This window comes from Stegodyphus dumicola, chromosome 9 (genome assembly GCF_044657685.1).
Source record: "Stegodyphus dumicola isolate Sdum_Otavi_A_Nest chromosome 9, ASM4465768v1".
Lineage (NCBI taxonomy): Eukaryota > Metazoa > Arthropoda > Arachnida > Araneae > Eresidae > Stegodyphus > Stegodyphus dumicola.
In genome coordinates this window covers 94,305,093-94,324,636 of record NC_140776.1, presented here as the reverse complement: position 1 = coordinate 94,324,636, position 19,544 = coordinate 94,305,093, and the positions used below count along the sequence as shown (strand labels likewise).

The following is a 19,544-nucleotide window of genomic DNA, read 5'->3' as shown; positions in this document are numbered from 1 at the left end:
AGCAGGAAACATGCAAAATGAGCAATGCTTTCGGCGGGACGCGAAACTGAAGCTCTCGAATATACAGCGAGTGCTACCCCTACACGACGAAGAAAGGATGGAAAAGAGAAAATATCTTACACACTCTCCCCTTTAAAGAGCGACTGGGGATGAGGGGACCCCATCGCCAAATCCTGGTGGTGATGAATTACAGTCCACCATCTTTTGGTTAAAGCGCCAGTGCAAAGTCATTAGGTTTCTTAAAGCAAGAAATTGAAAATGTAGCAGTGCTCTCGCCGAGACTCTAGACCTCTTGAATACGCGTCGAGTATGGTATCGTTACCCTACGAAGGCATGCTGGAAGGAGGAAGCAAATAACGTAAAACTTTAATTATGAGAAACTTGCCAATGTAAAATTTTAAGTTTGAAAAAAAGCAGCACGCTGATTCTTTTACATAGAAAAAAATTATTTAAATAAACTTGAAACTGTATTAATTTGAATTTTACTGTTGAATATCTGAAAACAACTGTGCCGGATAAATATGTTTTAAATATAAACTCATTTGAGATACGAAATCCAGAGACTAGTTATTGCATTTTTACTAAAGTATATAAATTCTTAAACTATGTAAAACAAATTATATTAATTCAAAACTCAAATTCCTCAAGTCAGCATCTTTGAGACTGAAGTTTAAGTCAATATTTTTTAGACTGAAGTGAGATGATATCCTTCCTGGTATCTTGGTATAAAATCAAAAATATTAGCTTAGGAAAATGAAAATGCACTTCATTTTACGAATTCTAAAAATACCATCTCTCTTTAAAATATTGTTATAACCCTCTGACTTCTCTGACAACTCGTAAATCCCATATACAAAAATTCCAATACTCTAAGGTTGCAACAAAGTCATAACACTGAAATACAAAACAAAACCTCAAAAAACCAGGAGAGATAATCAACACAAGTAACAACTCAATCACCCGTTCAAACAAAATGATAATAAATCAGATCTTAAATTCAAATACACATAATTTATTTATTCAATAAATTAAATCTCGATAAGGTAACTAGGCTCATTTCCTAAGGATCACATGTGGGTCATGATAGACCATTATTAAGATAAACAAAAAGTAATTTACAATAAAAACACGTTTATTAATCCTTGGTTAAAATAAGCTTAGACAGCTGGGATAACTGGAACCAGGTATCTACAGCACTGTTCTCATAAATATAATCAAATTTCCTATTTTTAATAATGAATAATTTATCCTTTTAATGTAGTCTATCATAATTATTTAGTTATAATTGTACACTAAAACTCCTTTAGTTACTGAAATTTCTCATTTTTAATATTTTTCCAAATTCCACCGAATTTATGACAAGACCAAAATTATAATCTTTTTTCGGCTCGTTAGTTACTTATAAATATTGCTAACTGCGAAATAAAATATCAAATTACTTTTAAAGGGTTAAGTGATGCAACTAATTACTAATAACCGCACATCAACAAACAATAATTAAAAGTACACTCACCGTTGGCGATAAACATCAATCAGTGAGGTCAAGGAGATGGTTGGTAATTTCTTTACACGAACCGTAGATGCTGACGAATACTTCAACGTTGCAAAAGCTAAGTCTGATGAGTGCCCCTACTAAGTTAGCTTTATTCATTCTTCATCATTCGCGCAGAGCAATTTTCGCAGAGATTGGCACCCTTTACTCGGCACATTACGAAGTCTAGTCCAGCTTTTCACGAACGTGCGGAACTTTAAAGTTCAGTCACTGAACTAATGATGTAGTACGAGCGAACTTGGAAAAGTGATCCTAAATTCGAGATCGTCCACGCATACAAACCGCTGTTTAGGTGCTCTGAATCGGTTTAGGTGATCTTGAAGGTAATTGCAAGCAATATCTTAAAATGTCTCAGATAACGGGAGATTTCACGTAAGAACTTATTAAGTTTTTGAGACCTCCGATGAGGCATAAGTATTTATGAATCTTTCAGAAGATCTATGATAAATCATAAGAAAATTTCTCCAAGAAAGCTTGTCAGTGAAAACTCGGGTCCTAAGTAGATTTTCGCATTTTAATCACTGTCAGAATGTCCTCCAGTTGTGGGACGAAGATAGCCAAGACTGAAACTTGGTCAGGTCACCGTAGGTTACAAGCCACGGGAAGGATACATTTTACAATTTTTTCTAATTTCTATACGTTTAAAAAATCTTATCTGCTTCTCCTGAAGATCGCCTCTAAATTTACTACTGGCTCGAATTAGTTATAAATTAACATCTATCCATTCAAAACCTTTTCTTAAACTCTCTTCAGCCAAAGAGAAAAGGGTAATAGCTTACAGCCATTTTTCCAAGAAAAGTCTAAGCCCTCCAAAAGTGACATACTCTGTTCTCACGCAGAATTTTAAGGAATATGTTCACCCGTATTTCTGTCACAGCTGTGACATCAGTAGTAATAAAAGAATAACACGAGTTTAGTTTTTCAGCCGAAGCCAAAATATTTTGCCTCTTCCTACGAACTTTAAGGGGGAAATGCATAACATTTCGCTCCAACTTTTGACCCGAAAAGAAGGGAAACAAATCCCCAGCTATCAGCCATGCTACCCTTTTTGCTAGCTTTTTAAGGAAGGTATGACCTAATGACTTTGCAGTGGCGCTTTAACCAAAAGATGGTGGACTGTAATTCATCACCGGATTTGGCGATTGGGTCCCCTCATCCCCAGTCGCTCTTTAAAGGGGAGAGTGTGTAAGATATTTTCTCTTTTCCATCCTTTCTTCGTCGTGTAGGGGTAGCACTCGCTGTATATTCGAGAGCTCCAGTTTCGCGTCCCGCCGAAAGCATTGCTCATTTTGCATGTTTCCTGCTATTAAAAAAACACCCAATGCCTCTACAAAGACGTTTTTACATATACCTTTCAAATATAGAGTTATGTTACTTGAAATTAGAATTCGTTGTCAAAAAAGTATAGAAATATATAATCACATTTGTATAACTGTATAATTATTTTTCTTGAATTTGTTTGTCAAATGTTTTAATTCACCTAGAAAAAGAAATTTTTTGTCGAATTATCTCACATAATAAAAGTAAAAACTGCGTTTAAATGATAATATATTAAATTCATTAAGAATTAGTACACAAAAACTCATGTCAAGTATTTTAAAAGAGAAGTAAAATTTGGCATGGAGGAATATAAAGGCTAATGTTCGAAGAAGGAGAAATGAGCAAATCTTTAACAGCTAGTCGTAGCTACTGGTGCAAACATTATTCACATTGCTTCGATCGTTGACGTATTGGATTTCGTTGAATGTTCTCATATTCATAAACACTTACCTTCTTTTATTCATGGCACTAATTCTAACCTAGTTTTAAGTCACCGAAATCTAATGTCTTAAAATTCATTCACGTTTCATTATGTTGTTTCTCGAAATATGGGGCTGGATACTTCTGTTCTTTCTCTTGCCACATATGTTTAAACACACTTCGCTTCTTACACCTTCACATGCTACAAAATGTTTTGCTTCTGAACAAGAGGGTCCTATCACCTTTGAAATTTATAGAATTTTGTTTAAAATTAAACCAGTTAAAGTCTGACATTTAATTATTTTTCAGTTCTTTTTACTATGATTTACATTCTTTGAACTATATCATAATTGAAGTAAGTAGCAAGCAGTTAAGTCATATTGATGTCCTTAACTCCGGGTAAATAACTTAAACCCCGGTTAAAAATAACTGATTTTATAAAATTTAAAAGACTTAAAAAAATTGATTTGCTTGCAAATTTTATAAAAAACGAATAAAAATTTAAGATATCCCTTTAATCGTTAACAAAAAAGCTAAGCATAACATCGATGTTGCTAATTAAATTTTTCCCTCGTAAGTTAGTAACAAGCCTTTTGTAATTTAACTTCGAATCACGAATTAAATTCACATAACATATGGCTAATATGAATTTGATGCATTTTCTTTATCAAGTTTTGATGTAAATTACTCAGAGTTGGTCCAAATTATCCTCAATGAACGAACGACGCCTGAGCCAATCAAGACTCAGATTTTTACCACGTTTGGTAAACTAATTTTGATGTAAATTATTAATTTTGGCGAAACTTACTCAGTAAGTGTAAATTACGAGTATCCTCAGTTAATTAATGACTCTGAACATATATCCAAAGAAAAATCGACTATGTCTTTTCTCGAGACTCAGATTTTTATCACATTTGGCAAACTATAATTTTGAAGTAAACTTAGTATAAATTAATATCTTAATTTACATTTTGTCTTAAATTACTAATTTGACTTTAGTTTCTGGCTTGATGTAAATTACTAATTTTGACGTAAATTACTAATTTGACTTTAGTTTCTGGCTTGATGTAAATTACTAATTTTGACGTAAATTACTCAAAGTCATCGCAAATTATTTTCAGTTAATGAACGACGCCTGAGTACACGTCCACAGAAAAAAAGTTACTATGCTTTTCTCCAGTCGAGACATTCGGTAAACATCAGAACTCAAAAATGGTCCACAGTGTTATCTTAAAAACACTCGTGAATCTAAATGATTAGCCCTTTCTTGCAAAAACTTCAAATGAAAAATAAGCAAAATTCCTAAACAATCTATAGTGGTCTGACTTTGGACGTTTGAAGTTGGGATTAAATTAAGAAGATTAATGAGATTGACTATTTTTTAAATTCTGAGAAGTTCTTTTAAACTGCGAGCACAATGTTAGCTTGATTTTTTGTATAAGCGAAAAACTAATAAATTACTTTATTTAAAAGTTTTATATATTACCAAGTTTCCGATTTGCAGCTAGATATATTGCCGGATGCTTCTCCCGGTTTTCAGCGATCTTTGAAGCGGAAGTACCGTTTGATAATTTTTGGGTCATAGATTGGTAATGCAGTTAGAACATAAAATGTGATAGAGAGAAAATATTCGAAACATTTTAGCTTATGCTTTGTTTCCGCAACTATCTAGGAAATATTTGCTTCGATTGTTTATTTACTAAGTAAAACGTAATCACAACTGACAACAACAACCTTTCTTCTCTTTAATTCTAAAATACAGTCGAACCACGATATTTCAAATTTCTCGGAAACATAAAAAATTTTGAGCGAAAGTGTTTTCTAGATAATGGAACTTTAGTTTCTGTTCAATTTTAAGATTACGAATGTATACGAAGTTAACTGCATGAATCACACGCTAAAGGAATATAGTATAATATCAATATTTAAATTTAAATTTAGACTATTAAAATAGAACTCTATCAAGGTTTAAATAAAGTTATTTAGTCAAATACCTAACATAAACAACATAAGTAACATAATGCATAATAGAAACATGATTAAATAAGTCATAGCAAAATAATCTGTTAATAAATGAAAACACAAATTTCAAGTCTATTCGAAAGTGAGCAACTTCTAATAAAGCAGAAATCGAAGTGAATAATTCAGGATCAAATAGCTTTCAGACGATTTTAGAAAGACGTACAAGAATTTATGTAATCCACATGTTTATATAAAGTTCTTGCAATTCTGGTTTATCATTTGTTGTCTTGAGGAAGCTTTACGTCAGTTATCGCTTCTATAAAAATTCCGAATTTTGCACCTCAAGTATCTTCTCCATAAAATCTTCGAAGGAAATTTTAGATTTGATTTCTTTTTAAGAATTGTCCATTGTTTATAAGCTACGTTTGAGCTCTAGCAATTAAGTGGTGTGATTTTTCTCTTTATTGTAGTTCTTTTCTTAAATTAGAAAATTTTATTAAATTTGTTCTCCTGTGAAGTTATATAGCCATCACTTTACTGGAAGTTGTAGATAATAGAAAAGTTTCCACATGGATAAATTTTACACGCTGCAAATGTTTTTCTTTTAAGAACATGCAAAAAAATAAAAAGAATTATCTTCAACAATGTAAAACCAAACAATTATGGATGGGCAAACCCTCAGACCACGGAATGCAGCCTTTTGCTTTTTGGGGATTTGGAGATAGAGATTCAATTGCCAATTCATTCCTCTACAGGAATCGGATGTTTGAGACAGAAAGCATTTCACAGAATATGCATCAAGAAAAGAAAAATTCGGTTGAATTAATCCTGAAAACGAACGAAATATATTCTTTCAACGAGAGATTTGAGTTAAATGTTATTAACATATCCACATTCGACTGTATTTGATTCTCTAAAGGAAAATTACCATTTTGAATATGTACGAATGATTCAAAAACAAACTTCGGCCAATTTATTTGTCATTTGCAGCAAAGATCAATCAAATTCAGTCTCAGTATTTACGGCTAAAAGCCGAAACTTTCATGCGTAATATACAATTTCCTAAATTAATGTGGAATGGCATCGTTCATTATAATCGGATGACGCTACAAGCCGTGAGAATAAATCTTTTACTTTTTTCGATGATGAAGTCAGACGATTTCGCCATTAAGACGATGACGCAATTAAAAGATGTTTGAATGTAAAAGACGATTCCTTCTCTTCATCTGTAAATAATCTCATCTATTTCCTTCTACGTATGTAATTACTTTGTAGTTTGTTGCAACTATTCATGTTTCATTAAATATTCGAGTTATTCATAAGTCGAATTAGTCATTTCAAGCCCCTAGACAGCCACATCGGAAGTAAGTTTACAAACATCATATTTCTAGACAGTAAGTACCGATTCTACATTAATTTTTTTAGGGCTTTTAGTTTCGAAACAAGGTTTTAAGTTCTTTTACTTTAATGCATTGTTTCACCTTCAAACGAGTCTACAGCTATTCGAAAAAGCGTACGATATTATTCCTTCATATTTAATCTGTTATTAATTAAGAAACGAAACTATTTGAAAGCAATAGATGAAGTTCTTAAGGACATTATTTTTTATTTTCGAATTTAATCTATTTAAATAAGATGCACGTAACTCATGATATATCTAAGTAGAAACATTAAGTATTTTTATAGAATTAATTTACATATTTTTCCGCTTTTTAAATAGGCAGAAGATATATTACGTTTGAAAATTAGCTTAAGTGTATATTAATTTAATATGCTATAAAATGTTTCATTATTCCACCTGGGCCATCTCTATCGATAATCTTTACTGATAAAACATATTAAACTTTGAAAAAACCTTTTTTTTGGGGGGGATAGTTAATATATGAACTCCTTTCAGATTTTCAGTCCAAAGGGGCAATTTGTCCTGATGGACTATTGTATCCGTTTTCAGATTTTGTGTTGAAACCATTAAAAGGCTGTATCACATTTGACATCGTTGCCACCAAATATTATTGCCCTGTATTTTATCTGAAGAAATTAAATAATGAAGATTCTGCATAAATGTATGTATGTTCTCGCATTGTGCTAAAACAACGCTACCTAGAGCCATCAAAATTTAACTAACGTAATCTTCCATAGAATATGGGCATATGGAAGCCCTAATTTAAATTTGAAATTTGTTTTATTATCGATTTCATATTTTGTAACACTTCAACGAATTTTTGATTTAAAAAACTAAACGATTTCTAAGCGAGAAATGGCAACGTTGTACAGAAAAACCATTTTTATCTCCAGCGCGTGAGACTGCCTATCAGAAATTTTAAAGATATGCTCAGTATAAAACTATTTTGCGATATTTCTCTTGAACTGAATTTTATGGTTAAGTGCGAAGAACATGATATTTAATAAGTGAAGGTAACCCACAAAACGTTCAAAAAACGCTCTTTGAGCCTAATTTAAAATCTGAAAACCTTTCAGATTTTTTAGTCCAAAGGGATTTGAATCCCGAAGGACTATTAGTTTCGTTTTGGCATTTTGCGTCGGACGGATAAATGTCGGTTCACTTTTCAAACTGTTGCCATAAAATGTTAGAGTCCTGCATTATATTTGAAGAAATTAAATAATGAAAATCTGCGTAAATGTATGTATATTTCTCACATTGTCATAAAATAACGGTACATAGAGTCATCGAATTTTGAATAACGTAATCCTCCAACGAATATGAGCATGTGGAAGACCAAATTTGAAATTTGAAATTTGTTTTATGATCGATTTCCTATTTTTTAAAACTTTGACGAATTTTTGATTAACAAACTCAAGGATTTCAAAGCGAGCAATGGCAACGTTGTGCAGAAAAAACATTTTTATCTCCGGCGCGTGAGTCTCTGTATCGGAAATTCTAAAGATATGCTCGTTTTAAAACTATTTTGCGATATTGCTGTTGCACTGGATCTTATGGTTTAAGTGCGAGGAACATGATATTTAATAAAGAAAGGTAACACACAAAATGTTAAAAAACGCCCCTTTGGACGTAATTTAAAATCTGAAACATTTCAGATTTTTTTTTTTTTTTTAAAATTTTTTTTTCTATTTTGTGTAAAGTCAGTAAATTGACTTTCTTATATTAATATTCAGATTGTTTCTGCTAATAACTGTTGAACTGTATTAGCTTAAAAAGAATTATGAACTACCATAATCATGTCATATTTTGAAACTGAAAAATAAAATTTAAATAAATATGTGTAAATATGACGTACAGGAAATTCCAACAAAATTTTCTGCATAACAGTTTTATATGATTTAGGATAATTATTAATTTGTGGAAACAACCGTAATTAATTGAATCTCATTTGTCCTTTGTTTAAAATTTTGAAAAATAAAGCCTGTATTTTTCCCGTAGCAAAACTCCGGGTACCGTAAATTAGTGCTTAATAATTAAATTAGTGCTTAATCAGCACTTATTTAATTATTTTGACGAAAACGAAAATATATAACTGGATTCAAATGTGAGTGAAATAAAAGAATTTTACAACAGAAAATGGCAACATAAAATGTTGATTACTAAAACCGCATGCGCGGTCAGCCGCCTAGACCTTAAAAAATACGAGTACATGGTTTAGTTCCGTAAAAATATTTAATATTTCTAATTAGAAAATCTAATGATTTAAATTTATTTTTATTTAAATCAATCAGATTACAAAGTAGAAAAATAGTCTTCAGATATTTTATTGCTTTTAAATAGCTCCGTTTTTCACTCAATAATAAATTAAATTCGAAAGTTAAGTTTCTTACGCTTTACTGGGTGGCAGGACGCTGGTGCATGGAGAATAAAAGTTTTTTTTTATTTATATATTGCATTACAATTTATATATTGCTTTAAATTATTTTATTTATATATTGCAATATATTACTTTTAAATGCCGAGTTCATTCATTTGAATTGAAAGATAAATATCTTGCATTTTGCTGTATAGCTACAGGTAGGCTAGCCGGGAATGAAAGTATTTTATTTCGAACAGTGTTGCCACTGTTCGCTTTAAAGTAGCTAAGTTTGTTACTCAAAATAAAATATGAAATAAAAGAAAAAAGAATTTGAAATTCAAAATTCGGGCTTTGAGGTGCTCATGTTCGAGTGATTTACTAGTGTGCATTCGAAATTTAGCGACTCTGCATGCCATTGTTTTCCCACAATAGGAAGAAGATACATGTATACATAAATAGACATTCTTTATTATTTAATAATAGAGGTTTGCTACATTTGGCTAGTCAATCTTCAACGGGGAAAAAAAGAAAGAGAACAGTTTTTGACGGATAGTTTCCGGTTCTTTGGCAAGTGAATTCGGTATGAGAATTTCAAGTATAAAGCTGTATAAATTTAAACGCCCCTTTTAAATAATATACATATATTCTTTTCATAATTAATACATTCCATAAAAATTTCAAAAAGGAGGTTGCAAACAAATTGAAACCATGTTAGCAGGCTAAATACGTACTTTCGATTTCTCAAAATTGCGGTGAGTAGCATACTTTCCAGCAGTTCATGCAGATTGGTTTGACTTCGAATAAATGAATAGATAAAATAAAATGTACGCCTCATTAGCATAAATTTTTTGAACCGTGAAAGTCCTCCTGTCATCTGCATCCCTCTACGGATTATTAATTAACTCTTGACGAAAATTGTTCCTTTTTTAAATATGAATTTTACCACTAAGGATAAATTTTTTTAGTCGCAAGAGCAGCCTTTTTAAATGAAATGAAGCCTAAACAAAATTAATTTGCTCTTACTTAAGAAATATTCTATTTGTATTTCTAAGGAATGCAGAGAGGGATAGAAGTTTGAAAATAAATAAGCTGAAGCAGGATATTTAATTTTTATACTTTACAAGAAATGCGATTAAACGTATGAAGGGTGACGAAAGAAAAAAGTGTTCGCTGATCTCGTTGGAAAAGTCATAAAAGATTTAAATATGTTTTTAATTTAGTTAAATCGACTTTTATTCGCTTTTATTTATTTACTTACTTAATACTTTGGAGGAGAGTTTAGCTAAACAAATTAACTTCTAGTATGAATTTTCGTAATCTGTTTTTTTACTGACGATTTATATATTCCACGCCAAACGATAAACAAAGGCTTGAGATTATTTCATATTTATCAATCTCTGAAGATTTTATTCGTTGAAAACATTTTCTGATAAAATCCAATGCGTAGAAAACGCAAGAAATATACAAATCTTAAACTCAATTCATTGCTGTTACGTATTAGTAACCGATGGCGAGTTGCTATGCTTTTTCATTTTGTTGTTCTGTATTTCTCATGGTACTCTTTAGTTTAAAATTATGAAATATTCATTAGGAATTAGAATAATATGTTCAGGATATCATACAGTCAGTGATAATAATGTGCAACAACACAATCTGGAACACTTGCTCTTGTCCAGGCGGCTGGCAGATATGATATACTGCCTGAAAAATTTATTTCGTGCTCAATATTCTTCTTTAAGTAATTGGCTTGTGGTTATGTGCTTTCTACCACCAAAGGTAATAATCCGATCGTTATTTATAAAAAAATGCTCTCTGTATATAGGCAAATTTGTGTTCCTGGGAAAACTGCCATTCAGTGAAATGTATTTTCCTTTCAAAAGTATGTGAATTTTTAAAACAATTGCATGAATGCGTGAATCTTAGAGTAAATTCCGCAGTTGAAACACTGTTTTAAAGTAGCACTCTGAACAAATCTATTATCCGATTGGTGGCATTCTTGATACATAGCACATTATTGCATATTCTGAGTCTTCGCTTTGCGATGTCATCACGACATTTATTTTAATGTGCATCCAACAAGGTCAAGGTTTCATTTTAAAGTGAATGGACATTTCATAGCCTTGCAAGGAGGTCCTAAACACCGTCTGACTTCTTTATTAGATCAAATCAATTAATACATGCATTATGATTATGCATTATTCTCATTATGATATACAATGAAATGCTAATTGGAGCTTTCTTGCGTTTTAGAGATGATTGGCTTGGTAAAATTTCAGAACATATCCAAATGAAATATCTTGTATACGTACTCTGAAGCAAACCCCTTTTTACCGAGTTAGTATGTATTCTTTTGCAAACAGATTTCAAAACTAAAATTAAAGGTATTATAAAGGATTTTCTGCCTCTATTTAATATGTAATGTATATTCATTTGTGGTGTGATGGTAGCACACTCGGCGTGTATTTATAAGGTACAGGCTTGAGTCCCGGTGAGGGCACTGCTCATTTTTCACGTCTCCCGCATAAAAAATATCCTAATGGCTACAGTATAATTATTGAAGTTGATTTCAAATATATATTGTTTTTGTTTCTTCTTAGTGCTAATAAAGTCCATCCGAGGTAATGATGTATGAAAGTGTTTCTTTTTTGCCACTTCTGTTTTGTGAATTAAATTTTGTCACTGAAAAAACATTCCAGCTTTATTAAAACATGGAAACATGTGACATATCCCCAAAATTTAGATAGATTAAAATACTTTTAATACCTCGACAAGCGATTTAATGCAAGAGAAGTGGACTTACCAGATCGATCATCATCTTAGCTTTCTACGAAATAACGTAATAAGTGAAATAACGTAAGCGGTCATTTACTTGGAGAAAAGATAACCCTTGCTTGGGAAACGGATACAGAAAGTCAGAAATATATTCAAATAGTGCTCTACGTATGTAATGATTATGTCTTAGGAATGTTTACGGAATAATGAAAGAGGTGCAAATACTTAATCATAGCTCTCTCTTAAAGTCAAAAATGTCTTTAGCGAAATTCCCCCCCCCCCAATTTCTTGAACCGTTATGTTCAAATTTCGCTAAAGACATTTTTGACTTTAAGAGAGAGCTATGATTAAGTATTTGCACCTCTTTCATTATTCCGTAAACATTCCTAAGACATAATCATTACATACGTAGAGCACTATTTGAATATATTTCTGACTTTCTGTATCCGTTTCCCAAGCAAGGGTTATCTTTTCTCCAAGTAAATGACCGCTTACGTTATTTCACTTATTACGTTATTTCGTAGAAAGCTAAGAGGATGATCGATCTGGTAAGTCCACTTCTCTTGCATTAAATCGCTTGTCGAGGTATTGAAAGTATTTTAATCTATCTAAATTTTGGGGATATGTCACATGTTTCCATGCTTTAATAAAGCTGGAATGTTTTTTCAGTGACAAAATTTAATTCACAAAACAGAAGTGGCAAAAAAGAAACACTTTCATACATCATTACCTCGGAAGGACTTTATTAGCACTAAGAAGAAACAAAAACAATATATATATTTGAAATCAACTTCAATAATTATACTGTAGCCATTAGGATATTTTTTATGCGGGAGACGTTATGTACATTATGCTATAATGAGGTGACTATCCACGCAACGTTGTTAGAGGCGCCATTGCGTGTAATAAAAGATCCTTATTTTAACTTTTACGTGTCCTGGTAAGTAATAAATCGCCGTAGTGGTTTCATTCATGTGATATAAAATCTTTAATTTATAATCTTATTTGCTTAAAAATCGTTAATTTAAGAGCCGTGAAATTCACATCTTAAGAATTTCAATAATTATTTTATATTTTAATAATATACGTAGTTGATATAATATAAAATATATTTAATTCTTCTGTACATCGCTTCAATAGGTACAAGCCAGTTTTAGCAATGTTATAACTGAAAAAAAAAAGGTATTTTTTACCAAAATTAATCCAAAATTTTAAGTGAACATTTATTAATCTAAAGCACAAGTTACCTACCGCAAGGGCTGCATTCAAATTGATAATCTGTACAAATAGGTCAGTTAAATATTTAATATTATACAAATAATGCTAATTTAAACATAAATTATAAAATACTTAAACATGCTTTGTAATGTATATGGTTTTTCAATAATTTCTTTAATAAATTATTATAAATAAAGTAATTCTTAATAATTAATAGTTAGTACGAAATAATATAATTGTTGCTAATTATTAATGCGAATAAGTATAACAATTAGAATTAATAAATAAACTGAAAATTCTTATTAATTAATATCTTTATGACAGATGAATTAGGAATACTTATACATCAATTATTAATTGTTTTTGATACGTAGTAGAAATTTACATAGAGTGAAGTAATTTGTCATTTTATCTGAATTAAGCTAAAAGCTCACAGTAAAATTTTAATGTCCTGCCTCCTTTATATACTACTGTGTAATGTTGAAATGTGATACTCTCCAGAGTTCACTCCAAAGTTTCAGAAGGGAAAGAAAGTAAAGCAGCAGCACAGAAAGAAATAAAAGTCAGAATTTAAAAATCTTTTCTCTTTTATTTTTATCAAAATATTACTACTCAGTTTTATCTGGTAGTTCATTAGAAGTACACTAATTCTTGTTACAACTGTATTGGTTTAACTCTTAAAAAAACAGAAGCATTATTATTATTACTGCAAGTATACAAAGGTCAGTCTGGATCATATATAGTCATATATAGCTTATATAAATGAGTCATATCATAGTATACTCATATCATATATAGTCTGGCTCATATAGACTGTACAATCATAGTGATGTACAGTCTGGCTCATATATCGATAACCAAATTCGATTTTTACTTCAAACTAACGCTGAAGACACTAAATATAGATGATCTTAAACTGAATTATTCAGGATATGATACTCTCATAATAAAGCGGTGTAGATACACTGATAAAAAGTAATCATTCACTAATTCATGACTATAAATAAATATATTTTTTAATTTCCAACCACTTAGTTTGTTAAAATATTCTTCTGCACAATATATGTTTTATTAGTACAGAACTCAAATTTTATAAGCTATCAGAGCCGAGTCAGTCCATAAAAGAATTCGGGATGATACACCATATAAAGACAAAACAGAGAACAGCAGGATTAAATTTAATATTTCCAGTCTGTTCTGTTCTTTTTCGCGTTTAAGCGCCTTGTTATTTATCTTTGGGGATTCCTTTTTCTACTCTTGTCGCTTTTATAATATGCAGAACAAATAACTACAATAAAAAGTAGTAAATGAAAGACCACGTGACGTAACAAAGGCCGCACGTTTCGTCCTATCGGCATGCAATTAATCAAAGTCTAATTTTATGTAGGCAGGCAAAAGCGTCACAAAAGAATCAGCCTCCTGCAGATATAAAAGAGGCGACTTGAATGGGCCACCTCTCTGGGGAACTTTCACAAATGAGGGAATTCAAAGCTGTGGTGGGACCGAGTACAAAATGCCGAAATCACATGCGTAAGTGTATATATGTGAATGAATGGAAGCTTTTTCGAAAAAATACATTATTTAAGTATTATTAAAGTAAATGATTCATCTGAGAGCTAGCATATTATCAGAAACGAAGAAACAAGGCATTAAAATCCTCGAATCCTTCAAATCTTGAACAACGCACGAACAGCTTGAATTTTGAGGATGCGTTTTTTTCATTCGAATCTTTCGAATTGTCACCCGGAAAACCGTTAAATACTTTCACTCAAATCTTTGGAAAGATTAGCTTCTCTGACTTCCAGCAAAAAGTAGCAAAGAACGTTGTTGTAGTAATTTCAGTGGTATGTCATCTGTGGTCGTGATTAATGTCCCAAGTTTTATAGTTTTATAACATACTAAACTAAAATAAAAAGTTTCCAATTTTTAGTCCAAAGTAGCAATTTGCTCTGAATGACTATTCATTTCGTTTTGGCATTTTGTGTTGGTTCACTATTATAGTGAACCAACACAAAATGGTTCACTTTTCAAATTGTTGCCACTAAATATTATTGCCCTGTGTTACATACAAATTAGATGATGAAGAATCTCCATAAATATATGTATGTTTCTCTTATTGGGATACAAAAACGTAACCTAGAGCCATCAAATTTTGAATAACGTAATCTTCTACCGAATATGTTCATCTGGAAGCCCAAATTTGGAATTTGAAATCTGTTTTATTATCGATTTCATATTTTGTGACACTTCAACGAATTTTTTATTAAAATTCTCAACGATTTCAAAGCAAGCAATAGCAACACTGTACGAAAAAAACATTCTTATCTCCAACGTGCAAGACTGTGTATCGGAAATTTTAAAACTTTGCTCATTTTAAAATTATTTTGAAATATTGCTGTTGAACTGAATTTTATGGTTTAAGTGCAAAGAACATGATATTTAATAAATAAAGGTAACACACAAAAGTTAAAGAAACGTCTGTTTGGGCGTAATGTAAAATCTGAAAGCTTTCGGGTATTTTTTTTCCTGGGGAGAATTTAGTGTTCCAAAATTAGTGCCTACCTGTTTTACAAATTTTGCAGTAATACTCCTCCCTTTGTACTTGTTTTGATTAAAAAGATTCTGGAAAAACGTCAAAATTTCGAACTTTTGTTCTAATATATTTTTTCTAATTTGGTACAGGAAATGGTTTTAAGACTCAAGAGTTTTAATTATGTATTTCATTTCCAATTATTTCGCTTATACATTCTTAATGTACATATTAGTATACATTCAAAAACTGTCATCTTAAATTTGCCTTTCATTAAATGTAGGTTTACGACTTTAATTAAAGCCTTTTAAGCAAAATTTTTCATATTATTATTGTTATACTTACTTAAAGGAATTGAAGGAATCAAAATTTCGAAAACGATTCGAGTAAACTGAAAACTCGTTTCATTCTACACACTATTTTTATTTCATTATTCTATTCGGGGCTCATCAGTATCCCAGCGGTAAATCTGCTAGCTCGACACAGCTTAAAATATGCCGAATAGGCTGGCTTCATTTAAGTTCCCCGTGTGTAACGTCAGTACAGGTCAGTTTTCCTAAAACAATCCTTCAAGAACTCATTCCTTCTTCAGGCAGATTTGTGCAGCTCGAAATGTACGTTTTCTTTTTGCCACCAAGGCTGATAAAGGACGCCATGAAGCGAGTGGCTACAGGTGAAGTACCTCGATGTAGTAATGTAGTGAAGTACTTCGATGTAGTCGATGTAGTAGTTAATCGTACAATTTGGCATGATGCAGCGGATTCGACATTGTTTTCGTTGTTACCTGAGTTTCTCAATGGAAGAGAATTCTATGATAGAAACTTCAAGAATCTTCAATTATACATATCTTTGGCATTCCCAAGAAATATTTCTTCGTAAACACAGTATGAAAGCAGCATGAAAAACTCTTCACCCTGTAACGGTTTGTTAATGCAAGCTTTTATACCTCTTATTCCACAAGTGCAGTTGCAAACATTAATGCATTTTAGTCCAAAACAAATGTTTCGCTATCATTGCATGAAACAGAAGTTCTAAGTTTGAGTATTTTTAGAATTTCATGTCATACAAATAAAATGTAAGTAGCATCTTACGTATATTTCATGCTTTTATCTGATATTCGTGAAGTAAAATACTTTGGCAGAAATTTCAGGTATATTATTAAATAATTCAGATATTGTAATAAAGTGATTTGAACAAAACATTAAATTATAAAACATTAAATAAAACTATCAAAGTTATTATACACGTTGTAAGGATCTTAAGTTTTACTAACGTTTATTTTATTTTAAATCTTTACTATCACTTCTTATTTTCTACTTCCGGCCAGAATTATAAGCGTGAAGGAGTTTATGCAAAGTTGTCTGGCGAACGCCAAGTATTTAAGTGTGGCCTTTTTGCCAAGCAGAAGAGAGGAAGCCGTGAGTTCGAAGCAGGCCGCTTACCTTAGAAGTTACGCAGTTGCTACTTTGCCTTCCAGGCCAGAGGTTTTAATCCTCTTGATAAATTAAACGTATTGTAGTGTTCACAGTCTCTGTGCTACATACGCTTCCTGTTATTATAAGGCCAATCTTATTCTAAAGTTAAATTAGAGTTTAGTTTTATTTTGATATCTTTTAAGTTAGACCCCGAGTGGAGGGTCATTGTATTCCGAAGTACGGAAGTCATTGTATATAAAGAAAAAATAAAGGGTTTTGTATACCCTTCGTCTGTATCCTGTCTACTTACTACAATTAGTGAACATAGCTTTAGTAAGCTCTCTGTTCTAGTCAGGTCATTGTATGTTTCCGAAGAAGGATAGAAGAAACATTGAACCTGATAACGTTATATAATATTTGTGGCTTATGGCATGCTTCCTCGCTTGTTTGGAGTTTTTCTAAACTGCTTGAAAGAATACGTGTATATATTCAAACTAATGTACACAAGATGAATTGCTGTATGTATGACAACATGATGAATTGTTGTATATACTTCATTGTATTTCAATCTCATCACTTCGTTTACTCGTGAAGGAGTAAGAAATAAAAATGAATTTCAGCTAATTACCTTGTACGAAAGTGAATAGAATATGTCAGATCTAGCAAGCTATTAGTAGAACGTATGGCTATTGTAAAGATTCTATTACATATTGTTCTGATTTATTATGAATTTATTAAACCATGAGTTTAAACTATAGTAGTTGGCAAATTCTAGTTCCTTCGTTTACTACCGCCGAAATGAATTTCATTTATATATTGCAAAAGAATCCAGCAATGTGGAAGTTTTAAGTTTTCTATAAACTCAATTTATAAATTGTTAAAGTTAGATTTTCGTTTTGTTTGGTATTTAAACTATTGCTAACATATATGGATTTGTTAAATAATGAATTAAACTATGCTCTGTTTATAATCTCTTATAATATTGACTCTAATAATAAGACATAGTTATTACAAGTGATTTCACTGTAACTATTCATTGCCATTTAAAAACGTACATCAGTTGCTAAAATATTCATAATAATCATACTGCGTAAATTAAGAGCTACATTAATTGAAAAACAAATACATCTCTATGGAATGAACACAGAACTGCCAAATTTTAATCTGCATATGTAAGATATCACCTTCTCAGTATTTTCCTAGAATAAAATAATAAAGAATAGTCATTAGTTAAAGGAAAAAATCTTAAGTTCTCAATTTTTTGCAAAGCACACAATTTTATTTATAATCAAGTTATAAAATTTTTATTTCTTCCTACCTTTATATGATCTGAAGCTAAATTTGAGAAGATCCTGGATTGACATGCACTACTTTGGGGCTGCTCTTTGTAATTTAAATATAACTGAAAAAATAGTTTTCAAAATTAAGTTTAGAACATAACCTTTTGCGGAAAAAAGCTATTTGAACTGATAGAATAGTTTTAATATTCGAGATTTTTATTAATAAGAACTGTAAGCATCTGAGAATTTTATTAATATGAAGTGAAGTCTTCATTTATTCTTCAGCTTGTCATTTATTTTTCTAATTTTAAAATTACGAAAAATATAGTATTTTTAGCTTTCCTAGATATGCTAACAGAAGAAATAATTCACTTTCGTCGTAGAAGTATTTTCCATTTACCTGTAGAATTTACATTTTATTCGTAGATGCAGCGCTGAACCTCAGCTCTCTAAACTAAATATGCAGTGTTAAAACTCATCTCTTTAAACTACATTTGCAGTGTTAACACTTAGCTTTTCATTCAAAACATTTAGCCAGTGTGGAAAATTTCTTTCTTAGTTAATGAATGGTCATTTGTATTTTACCGCAGTATTTATGTTATTGATATCAGACTATTAGCTTTATATCCGAAAATGGCTTAGGAACCTTTTCAATATTTATAACTTATATATTAGCAATTATTATTCATAAACCGGTAAAGCAGCCATTTCAAATTGTTTTCAAGTTTGTATTACGTAGGTATCCAGCCAATGCGATATATTTTAAAGTTTTGTCAAATGAACCTGGAATTCAAAAGTAAATGCTTAACTGAAAAAAGCTGATTACTCAACACTAGCACAAAAAATCACATAATTATATATTGAGTTTAATTTCAAGTGCTAGAAGATCATTTTAAACGATTGAATAATAATTGTTTTTTAGGACATTCTACCACATTAATATTTGAGTTCAGAAAGCTTGTGACATTCCAAAGGCTTCCACAATTCTCTAATTTTACATTTCTAAAGATATTCAGATTAAGCTGTAAGGATCTTAAGTTTTACTAACGTTTATTTTATTTTAAATCTTTACTATCACTTCTTATTTTCTACTTCCGGCCAGAATTAAAAGCTTTAACTTATTTATGCAAATTTGTCTTGCGAACGCCAAGTACTTAAGTTGTGGCTTTTTGCCAAGCAAGAGAGAGGAAGGAGTTTGTAGAAGCAGGCCGCTTGCCTTAGCAGTTTTACTCGGTTGCTGGTTGCCTTCAAGGCCAGAGGTTTAATCCTCTTGATAATTTTAAACGTATCGTAGTGTTAACAGTTCTCTGTACT

General features: G+C 31.2%; 2 long non-coding RNA genes across 2 annotated transcripts in view; one reads left to right on the top strand and one right to left on the bottom strand.

Moving 5' to 3' along the window:
- LOC146995418 (uncharacterized) overlaps nt 1-19,544 on the top strand; it is a 294,157-nt gene that overhangs the window by 73,511 nt on the left and 201,102 nt on the right. The window lies entirely within an intron of this gene.
- LOC146995417 (uncharacterized) overlaps nt 17,103-19,544 on the bottom strand; it is a 254,224-nt gene continuing 251,782 nt past the window's right edge. The window contains exons 3-4 of the long non-coding RNA XR_015043035.1: nt 18,269-18,352; nt 17,103-18,149 (exon numbers count right to left, since the gene is read on the bottom strand). This is a non-coding gene — a long non-coding RNA (uncharacterized LOC146995417). The remainder of the gene's footprint in view (nt 18,150-18,268; nt 18,353-19,544) is intronic.